Source organism: Pimephales promelas, chromosome 2 (genome assembly GCF_988280905.1).
Source record: "Pimephales promelas chromosome 2, fPimPro1.hap1.1, whole genome shotgun sequence".
Classification (NCBI taxonomy): domain Eukaryota; kingdom Metazoa; phylum Chordata; class Actinopteri; order Cypriniformes; family Leuciscidae; genus Pimephales; species Pimephales promelas.
The window spans coordinates 51,907,976-51,917,975 of NC_142770.1; positions in this window are offsets into that span (position 1 = coordinate 51,907,976).

The window sequence follows — 10,000 nt, forward strand, 5'->3', positions numbered from 1 at the left end:
TGGCGGACGTTCGTTTCAGACGGGTCTTCTGAGTCTCCCGAGGTCGACGCGGCCTGCTTTCCCCGGAGGGAGGCCGCGTCTAGAGTCGACGCGCAGAGCGGGGAGGAGCAAGCTGCCCATAGCGGTCTCTCGACCGGGCAGGGGCCGTCCCCAGGCGCGTCCGAAGTTCCAATCGATCAGGCTAAACACCCCTCGCGTCGACGGCCCGGGAGGAGGGGGTGCGCTCCTCGGGCCCCGGGGGTGGGCAACCCGGAGGCGCCCGTCACACGGAGATCCGTTACCTTGTCCGAGCGGGGGCGTTTGTCCCCTCCTCGACAAAACCCCGAAGGCCCGTTTTAGGACCGTCTTGGCACCGACGGAAGCTCCGTCGCGCCCACCGATTCCGTCTCGCCCCGGGCACGAAGCGCCCTCCCGGGTGACCGGCCCGGGAGGCGGGCCGTCCTGGTAAACTCTTTCGACTTCACGTTTAGGGACTCTGTCCCTTTTTTCCGGAGGGGGGCCTTTTCCTCCAGAGCGCCCTGGTTACCGCCTGCCTGCCGACCCCAGACGACGCATCCTCCCCAGGATGTCGGAAACCGATACCGAGCAACGCTCTTTTTTTGGTCCGTCACCTTGTCCGAGCGGGGCTCTCGTCCCCTTCCTCGACAAAACCCCGAAGGCCCGTTTTAGGACCGTCTCGGCACCGACGGGTGCTCCGTTCACGCCCACCGATACCGTCTCGCCCCGGGTCCGAGGCACCCACCCAGGTCACCGGCCATGGAGACGGGCCGGCCCTGGGGAACTCTTTCGACTTCACGTTTACGGACTCTGTCCTTTTTTTCCGGAGGGGGGCCTTTTCCTCCAGAGCGCCCTGGTGACCGCCTGCCTGCCTGCCTGCCGACCCCAGATGACGCACCCCCCCCCCCAGGATGTCAGAAACCGATACCGAGCTCCGTTTTTTAGCCCGTCGCCTTGTCCGATTGGGGCGCTCGTCCCCTTCCTCGACAAAACCCCGAAGGCCCGTCTTAGGACCACCTCGGCACCGACGGGGGCTCCGCCAGGCAGACGTATTCGCTCGTGCCCGAACACGAGGCGCTCTCCCCGGTCGCCAGCCGGGGGAGGTTCGTTAGCATTGGGAATCTCGTTCGTACGCAACAGCACGGACACTCGCCGTTTACCCAGACCGACCGTTCGACAAGCATATGCCTGGGGTGCACTTTTTCCATAAAACCAGCCTGTCTTTTTCTGGAGGTCTCGTACTTCCAGAGCTCCGACGGGGGCGTAATCTGGATTTTATATGCCCACCCAGAGCGAGTCTGAGTGGGACTCACGACGGTCTGATCAATGGTAGGGGGTGCTCTGTGTTTCGCACCACCACACTTGCCCTCTTCCATACAGCCCCGAAGGCCCGTTTTAGGACCGTCTTCCCTCCAGGTGGAGCTCCAGGGGGTGTCGGGTGAATCTGACTCTGGCCCAGGACGGGCCACCCTCCCTGGGCTGGCCAGGGAGGTCTGAGGGCATGGAGCTTTGGAACCACACCACGTCAGTGGACTTAGTCTATTTTTTTTCCCCAAGCTTTGGCACCAGAGCCGGACCACACCATGTGCGCTGGGCTCGTGCCCAGGAAAGATGCACCCTGCCTGGGGTTTCACTTTTTCCATAAAACCAGCCTGTCTTTTCCTGGAGGTCTCGTACTTCCAGAGCTCCGACGGGGCGTAGTCTGGATCTTATATGCCCACCCGGAGCGAGTCTGAGTGGGACTCACGACGGTCTGATCAATGGTAGGGGGGGTGCTCCGTGTTTTGCACCACCACACTTGCCCTCTTCCATACAGCCCCGAAGGTCCGTTTTAGGACCGTCTCCCCTCCAGGTGGAGCTCCAGGGGGTGTCGGGCGAATCTGACTCTGGCCCAGGACGGGCCACCCTCCCTGGGCTGGCCAGGGAGGTCTGAGGGCATGGAGCTTTGGAACCACACCACGTCATTGGACTTAGTCGATTTTTCTCAGAGCCGGACCCCCCCGCCATGTGCGCTGGGCTCGTGCCCAGGAAAGATGCACCCTACCTGGGGTGCACTTTACATAAAACCAGCCTGTCTTTTCCTGGAGGTCTCGTACTTCCAGAGCTCCGACGGGGCGTAGTCTGGATTTTATATGCCCACCCAGAGTGAGTCTGAGTGGGACTCACGACGGTCTGATCGCTGGTAGGGGTCCTCTGTGTTTGCCACCACCACGCTTCCCCTCTCTCATACATCCCCGAAGGCCCGTTTTAGGACCGTCTTCCCTCCAGGTGGAGCTCCAGGGGGTGTCGGGCGAATCTGACTCTGGCCCAGGACGGGCCACCCTCCCTGGGCTGGCCAGGGAGGTCTGAGGGCATGGAGCTTTGGAACCACACCACGTCATTGGACTTAGTCGATTTTTCTCAGAGCCGGACCCCCCGCCATGTGCGCTGGGCTCGTGCCCAGGAAAGATGCACCCTACCTGGGGTGCACTTTACATAAAACCAGCCTGTCTTTTCCTGGAGGTCTCGTACTTCCAGAGCTCCGACGGGGCGTAGTCTGGATTTTATATGCCCACCCAGAGTGAGTCTGAGTGGGACTCACGACGGTCTGATCGCTGGTAGGGGTCCTCTGTGTTTGCCACCACCACGCTTCCCCTCTCTCATACATCCCCGAAGGCCCGTTTTAGGACCGTCTTCGCTCCAGGTGGAGCTCCAGGGGTGGCGGGCAAATCTGAATCTGGCCCAGGACGGGCCACCCTCCCTGGGCTGGCCAGGGAGGTCTGAGGGCATGGAGCTTTGGAACCACACCACGTTATTGGACTTTGTCTATTTTTTTCCCCCAAACTTTGGCACCAGAGCCGGACCACCACACCATGTGCGCTGGGCTCGTGCCCAGGAAAAGATGCACCCTGCCTGGGGTGCACTTTTCAGAAAACCAGCCTGTCTTTTCCTGGAGGTCTCGTAACTTCCAGAGCTCCAGCGCGGCGTAATCTGGATTTTTTACATGCCCACCCAGAGTGACTCTGAGTGGGACTCACGACGGTCTGATCGCTGGTAGGGGTCCTCTGTGTTTGCCACCACCACGCTTCCCCTCTCTCATACATCCCCGAAGGCCCGTTTTAGGACCGTCTTCGCTCCAGGTGGAGCTCCAGGGGTGGCGGGCGAATCTGAATCTGGCCCAGGACGGGCCACCCTCCCTGGGCTGGCCAGGGAGGTCTGAGGGCATGGAGGTTTGGAGCCACCCCACATTTTTTGTACTTTGTCGTTTTTCGAGATCTGGGCTTCAGAGTCGAGCCCAGGCTCCGTTTCAAGGTGGGCATTGGGCTTCGTTCTTGCCCAGGAGACCCGCACCCTGCCTGGGATGCACTTTTCAGAGAAACCGGGCCGCCTTTTCCCGGAGGTTTTCGTGTTTTTCAGAGCTCCACCACAGCAGAGATTGAATCCTCTTCCCCAGCCAGAGTGCACCCTCTCTGGCTTGGGTGAGTGCCTTGAGTGCCCTGGAGGTCCGAACAGACAGCACGTTTATGGACTCTGTCTATTTTTCAAATTCGACTCCAGAGTCAAGCCGGCCAGGGGCTCTCTGAAGGCCCCTCTCTCCCTCATCCTCTACAAGAGCCCCAGGGTCCGTTTTAGGACCGTCTTCGCTCCAGGCGGAGCTCCAGGGGTGGCGGGGGAAATCTGAGTCTGGCCCAGGACGGGCCACCCTCCCTGGGCTGGCCAGGGAGGTCTGAGGGCATGGAGGTTTGGAGCCACCGCACCTTTTTTGGACTCTGTCGTTTTTCGAGATCTGGACTTCAGAGTCGAGCCCAGGCTCCGTTTCAAGGTGGGCATCGGGCTTTATTCGTGCCCATGAGACCCGCACCCTGCCTGGGATGCACTTTTCAGAGAAACCGGGCCGTCTTTTCCCTGGAGGTTTTCGTGTTTTTCAGAGCTCCACCACAGCAGAGATTGAATCTGCTTCCCCAGCCAGAGTGCACCCTCTCTGGCTTGGGTGAGTGGTGCCTTGAGTGGCCAGGGCCAACATCACCCACGGGCATCGGGCTTTATTCGTGCCCATGAGACCCGCACCCTGCCTGGGATGCACTTTTCAGAGAAACCGGGCCGTCTTTTCCCTGGAGGTTTTCGCGTTTTTCCAGAGCTCCACCACAGCAGAGATTGAATCTGCTTCCCCAGCCAGAGTGCACCCTCTCTGGCTTGGGTGAGTGGTGCCTTGAGTGGCCAGGGCCAACATCACCCACGGGGCATCGGGCTTTATTCGTGCCCAGGAGACCCGCACCCTGCCTGGGATGCACTTTTCAGAGAAACCGGGCCGTCTTTTCCTGGAGGTTTCGCGTTTTTCCAGAGCTCCACCACAGCAGAGATTGAATCTGCTTCCCCAGCCAGAGTGCACCCTCTCTGGCTTGGGTGAGTGCCTTGAGTGGCCAGGGCCAACATCACCCACGGGGCATCGGGCTTTATTCGTGCCCAGGAGACCCGCACCCTGCCTGGGATGCACTTTTCAGAGAAACCGGGCCGTCTTTTCCTGGAGGTTTCGCGTTTTTCCAGAGCTCCACCACAGCAGAGATTGAATCTGCTTCCCCAGCCAGAGTGCACCCTCTCTGGCTTGGGTGAGTGCCTTGAGTGGCCAGGGCCAACATCACCCACGGGGCATCGGGCTTTATTCGTGCCCAGGAGACCCGCACCCTGCCTGGGATGCACTTTTCAGAGAAACCGGGCCGTCTTTTCCCTGGAGGTTTTCGTGTTTTTCAGAGCTCCACCACAGCAGAGATTGAATCTGCTTCCCCAGCCAGAGTGCACCCTCTCTGGCTTGGGTGAGTGCCTTGAGTGGCCAGGGCCAACATCACCCACGGGGCATCGGGCTTTATTCGTGCCCAGGAGACCCGCACCCTGCCTGGGATGCACTTTTCAGAGAAACCGGGCCGTCTTTTCCCTGGAGGTTTTCGTGTTTTTCAGAGCTCCACCACAGCAGAGATTGAATCTGCTTCCCCAGCCAGAGTGCACCCTCTCTGGCTTGGGTGAGTGGTGCCTTGAGTGGCCAGGGCCAACATCACCCACGGGGCATCGGGCTTTATTCGTGCCCAGGAGACCCGCACCCTGCCTGGGATAGCAGATCGGTTTGTGTGAGTTCTGGTTGTGTGAGCGTTACCCTTCTACATCACCCCCATGGCCCGTTTTAGGACCGTCTCGGCTCCGGGCGGACAGCCGGGGGGCAGGGGGCGAATCTGCCTCCGGCCCGGGTCGGAGCACCCTCCCCGGGGCCGTGCGTGGAGACCCGTCGCGCCCGGAGCTCCCGTGCAACCCCACGTTTTGGACTTGGGTTTTGGAGCGAGCGAGCGGGGTCGAAACCCCGGGGGCCGAGCCGCCACGGAGCCCCCGAGCCCCGGGGACGAAGCCCCGGGAGCGAGGTCCCTCCGTGGAGGCGCGAGCCCCCGGAGCCCGGCCGCCCGCCCGGGGAGGAGAGCGCACGCTCCCCTACCCCTCAAAACCCACGTGGCTGGTTGCAGCAGACCCTGTGCACCGGAGGTTCCTCCAGGAGCGCGGGGCTGGGCGCTCCAAGCCCAAGTCATACAGGCAACCATGCCTCCCCGGGACTCCCCCTGCGAGCGGCGGCTGTTTGAAGGACGGTAACCCCACCGCACGGGGCTTCAAACGACCGTAGCTCGCCGAAGGCGGCTCCGATCGACGCCAAATTTTTGTCGGCTGGAGAACGGGACGAGACCTTTCGAATGAGACCGCCCCCAGCCCCGTGGGCCCCCGGGGGCCCGAGATACGGGCCCCCAAAGCGCCCCGGAAGCGGAAAAACGCAAATATCTCGCCGAAAAGTCGACGTGCCCGGCCGAGGCCGGGCTCATTCGAACCGTCTCGCCGAGCTGAACGCGTCCATATGCGTTTCGTCGTTTTTGGTCGAGTATTCGCGGAGATATCGGCCGAAAACCCTCGGCCGCGCTCTGAAATGGCGCCCGCCGATGACGTCACGATCCCGGGAGAAAATCGCCCGTATCTCCGCGACGCGAAGGCCCAGAGAGCTCAAATTTGGGTGGCGAGGTCCCACGGGGGCCCTCGCTCGAACCAGGGCGGCGGCGGGCCCCGGGGACGCCCCCTACCGGATCGCCGTTCGCCGGGACCCCCGACTTTGAACGGCTATAACTCGGGGACCCGGGCGAGTTGGACCTCGTGGGTGGGCTCTTTCGAAAGGCCCCGTCCGGCACTACGGTCGATTCGAGTTTGGGGAAGATTGGCCCAGGGGTTCGCGAGATATAAGCCAAAAACGCCGCGCCTTTGACCGGGCCTAACTCCCTGACCCCGAGGCCCCCGGGGACGCGGGTGGCCTCTTTGGATAGGGCCCCTCGAGGCCTTGGGAAGACCCGAGTTTGAAATTTTTTCGCCCGGCCGTCTTCGAGATATCGGCGAAAAACGGAATCTTCCCGTCTTGTGGGTGTGGGTGTCTCCGGGGGGCGGGGGGACTTCCAGGACCCCGGGGGGGGCCACCTGGCCGTGCCCGAGGACGGTGCACCTCCCTGGGTGTGCCGTCAGAGCCTCCGGGGCCCCCGGAAGTCCCCGCCCACTGCACGTTTTCGGACTTTGAGGGATTTTCGGGCCCCGAATTCGAACGCCCGTAGCTCGGGGACCCGGCGGCCCAGAGACACCGGACTCGGGTCAAGTGTGGCGTCCCGGCGGGCCCCTCGCAAAGAGCCCGCCCCCGAGCTCCGGGGCCCCCGGGTCCCGGAGAAAAGGGGCCCGACGTGTCGGGGGGGCGCCTGGGAAGGAAAGGTCCCAGGGGCCCGGGGGAGGCGGGGTCCGAGAGGGCCCGTGGGGAGCCCCCGACACCCGAAAGGGCGAGCCGCTGGGACCTCCCCTCTCCGAGATACGGGCCGTTTTCTCCGAAAGTCGCCCGCGCGTAACGGGGCCCATCTCGGGACCGGGAGGTCCCAGCGGCTCGCGGCGGCGGGTGCGGGGCCCGCTCTCGGGGACCTTGCTCCTCCCGCCGTCCCGAGCCACGGGGACCTTCCGGTCCCGAGATACGGCCACTTCCTGTCCAGCTTTGACCGGGTGTAACTCAAAAGTAAGCCGAGTTGGGGCTCCACACTCGGGGGTATTGGGGGCCTCTAGGAGGGCCCCCCACGCCGGGTGTATGGGGCCCCAACTCGGCTTGGTTCCGGAGATATGGCCCTTTAAAGTTTCAACTTTGACCGGGTGTAACTCGAAAAGTAAGCCGAGTTGGGGCTCCACACTCGGGGGTATTGGGGGCCTCTAGGAGGGCCCCCCACGCCGGGTGTATGGGGCCCCAACTCGGCTTGGTTCCGGAGATATGGCCCTTTAAAGTTTCAACTTTGACCGGGTGTAACTCGAAAAGTAAGCCGAGTTGGGGCTCCACACTCGGGGGTATTGGGGGCCTCTAGGAGGGCCCCCCACGCCGGGTGTATGGGGCCCCAACTCGGCTTGGTTCCGGAGATATGGCCCTTTAAAGTTTCAACTTTGACCGGCTGTAACTCGAAAAGTAAGCCGAGTTGGGGCTCCACACTCGGGGGTATTGGGGGCCTCTAGGAGGGCCCCCCACGCCGGGTGTATGGGGCCCCAACTCGGCTTGGTTCCGGAGATATGGCCCTTTAAAGTTTCAACTTTGACCGGCTGTAACTCGAAAAGTAAGCCGAGTTGGGGCTCCACACTCGGGGGTATTGGGGGCCTCTAGGAGGGCCCCCCACGCCGGGTGTATGGGGCCCCAACTCGGCTTGGTTCCGGAGATATGGCCCTTTAAAGTTTCAACTTTGACCGGCTGTAACTCGAAAAGTAAGCCGAGTTGGGGCTCCACACTCGGGGGTATTGGGGGCCTCTAGGAGGGCCCCCCACGCCGGGTGTATGGGGCCCCAACTCGGCTTGGTTCCGGAGATATGCCCGTTTGAAGTTGCAACTTCTACCCAGTCTAATAATCCCAAAATAATAATTAAATAAAAAAAAAAAATAATAATAAAAATAAAAATAAGCCGAGTTGGGGCTCCACACTCTGGGCCTGGGGGGCACCACTAGGAGATCCCCCTGTGCCCAGAGCGTGGAGCCCCGAATCGGCTTTCCACACCACTCACACCGGTTTCTGACTACCTTAAGAGAGTCATTGTTAGTCGCGCAGTTTACCCGACTCTGGGAACCGGGCGGGGCTTTGGGCTTGGGGGAGACCCACCGCTCGCCCCCTAACACGTCGGGGGGGACCAGGGGGCACCCGCCTGGACCCCCTCAGCCCCACTTCGGAGAACCAGAACGCTGGCCAGGGACCCCCACGGCGGTTGAAGTTTGAACTTCTACCCGGTGCATCCCGAAAAATTGAAAAAAATAAAATAAAATAAGATTAAAATAATAATAATAATAATAATAATAATAATTTTTAAAAAATAAGCCGAGTTGGGGCTCCACACTCTGGGCCTGGGGTGGACCACTAGGAGATCCCCCTGTGCCCAGAGCATGGAGCCCCAACTCGGCTTTCCACACCACTCACACCGGTTCCTGCCTACCTTAAGAGAGTCAAAGTTACTCCCGCAGTTTACCCGACTCTGGGAACCGGGGCTTTGGGCTTGGGGGAGACCCACCGCTCGCCCCCTAACACGTCGGGGGGACCAGGGGGCACCCGCCTGGACCACCTCCTGCCCGACTCGGAGAACCAGAGCTCTGGCCAGGGACCCCCGCGGCGGTTGAAGTTTGAACTTCTACCCGGTGCATCCCGAAAAATTGAAAAAATAAAATAAGATAAAAAAAAATAAATAAAATAATAATAATTTTAAAAAAAATAAGCCGAGTTGGGGCTCCACACTCTGGGCCTGGGGTGGACCACTAGGAGATCCCCCTGTGCCCAGAGCATGGAGCCCCAACTCGGCTTTCCACACCACTCACACCGGTTCCTGCCTACCTTAAGAGAGTCAAAGTTACTCCCGCAGTTTACCCGACTCTGGGAACCGGGGCTTTGGGCTTGGGGGAGACCCACCGCTTGCCCCCTAACACGTCGGGGGGACCAGGGGGCACCCGCCTGGACCACCTCCTGCCCGACTCGGAGAACCAGAGCTCTGGCCAGGGACCCCCACCGCCGTACCCCCTCCTGCCCGACTCGGAGAACCAGAGCTCTGGCCAGGGACCCCCACCGCCGTACCCACTCCTGCCCGACTCGGAGAACCAGAGCCCTGGGCAGGGACCCCCACCGCCGTACACCCTCCTGCCCGACTCGGAGAACCAGAGCCCTGGGCAGGGACCCCCACCGCCGTACCCCCTCCTGCCCGACTCGGAGAACCAGAGCCCTGGGCAGGGTCCCCCACCGCCGTACCCCCTCCTGCCCGACTCGGAGAACCAGAGCCCTGGGCAGGGACCCCCACCGCCGTACACCCTCCTGCCCGACTCGGAGAACCAGAGCCCTGGGCAGGGACCCCCACCGCCGTACCCCCTCCTGCCCGACTCGGAGAACCAGAGCCCTGGGCAGGGACCCCCACCGCCGTACACCCTCCTGCCCGACTCGGAGAACCAGAGCCCTGGGCAGGGACCCCCACCGCCGTACACCCCTCTGCCCGACTCGGAGAACCAGAGCCCTGGGCAGGGACCCCCACCGCCGTACACCCCTCTGCCCGACTCGGAGAACCAGAGCTACAGCAAAGCCCTGGCCTCCACCCTCACCCGAGCACCGGCCGGACCCGGGGGTCCCACACTTAAGCCCGGGCATTACTGTCCCAGCCAGCCCGCGCGCCGAAAGAACCGAGCCACTGGTAACCCAAAATCGACTTAGGTTTTGGCCGGGTATTTTGCTTCCCCCGGTTCCCTAGGGCCGAGTGCCTCCGGCCTCTGCCCGACTCGGAGATCCAGAGCTCCGGGCAGGGACCCCCACGGCGGTCCACCCTCCGTCCCACTTCGGAGAACCAGAGCTCCGGGCATGGACCCCCACCGCGGTCCACCCTCCGCCCCACTTCGGAGAACCAGAGCTCCGGGCATGGACCCCCACCGCGGTCCACCCTCCGCCCCACTTCGGAGAACCAGAGCTCCTGCACAGCTCTGG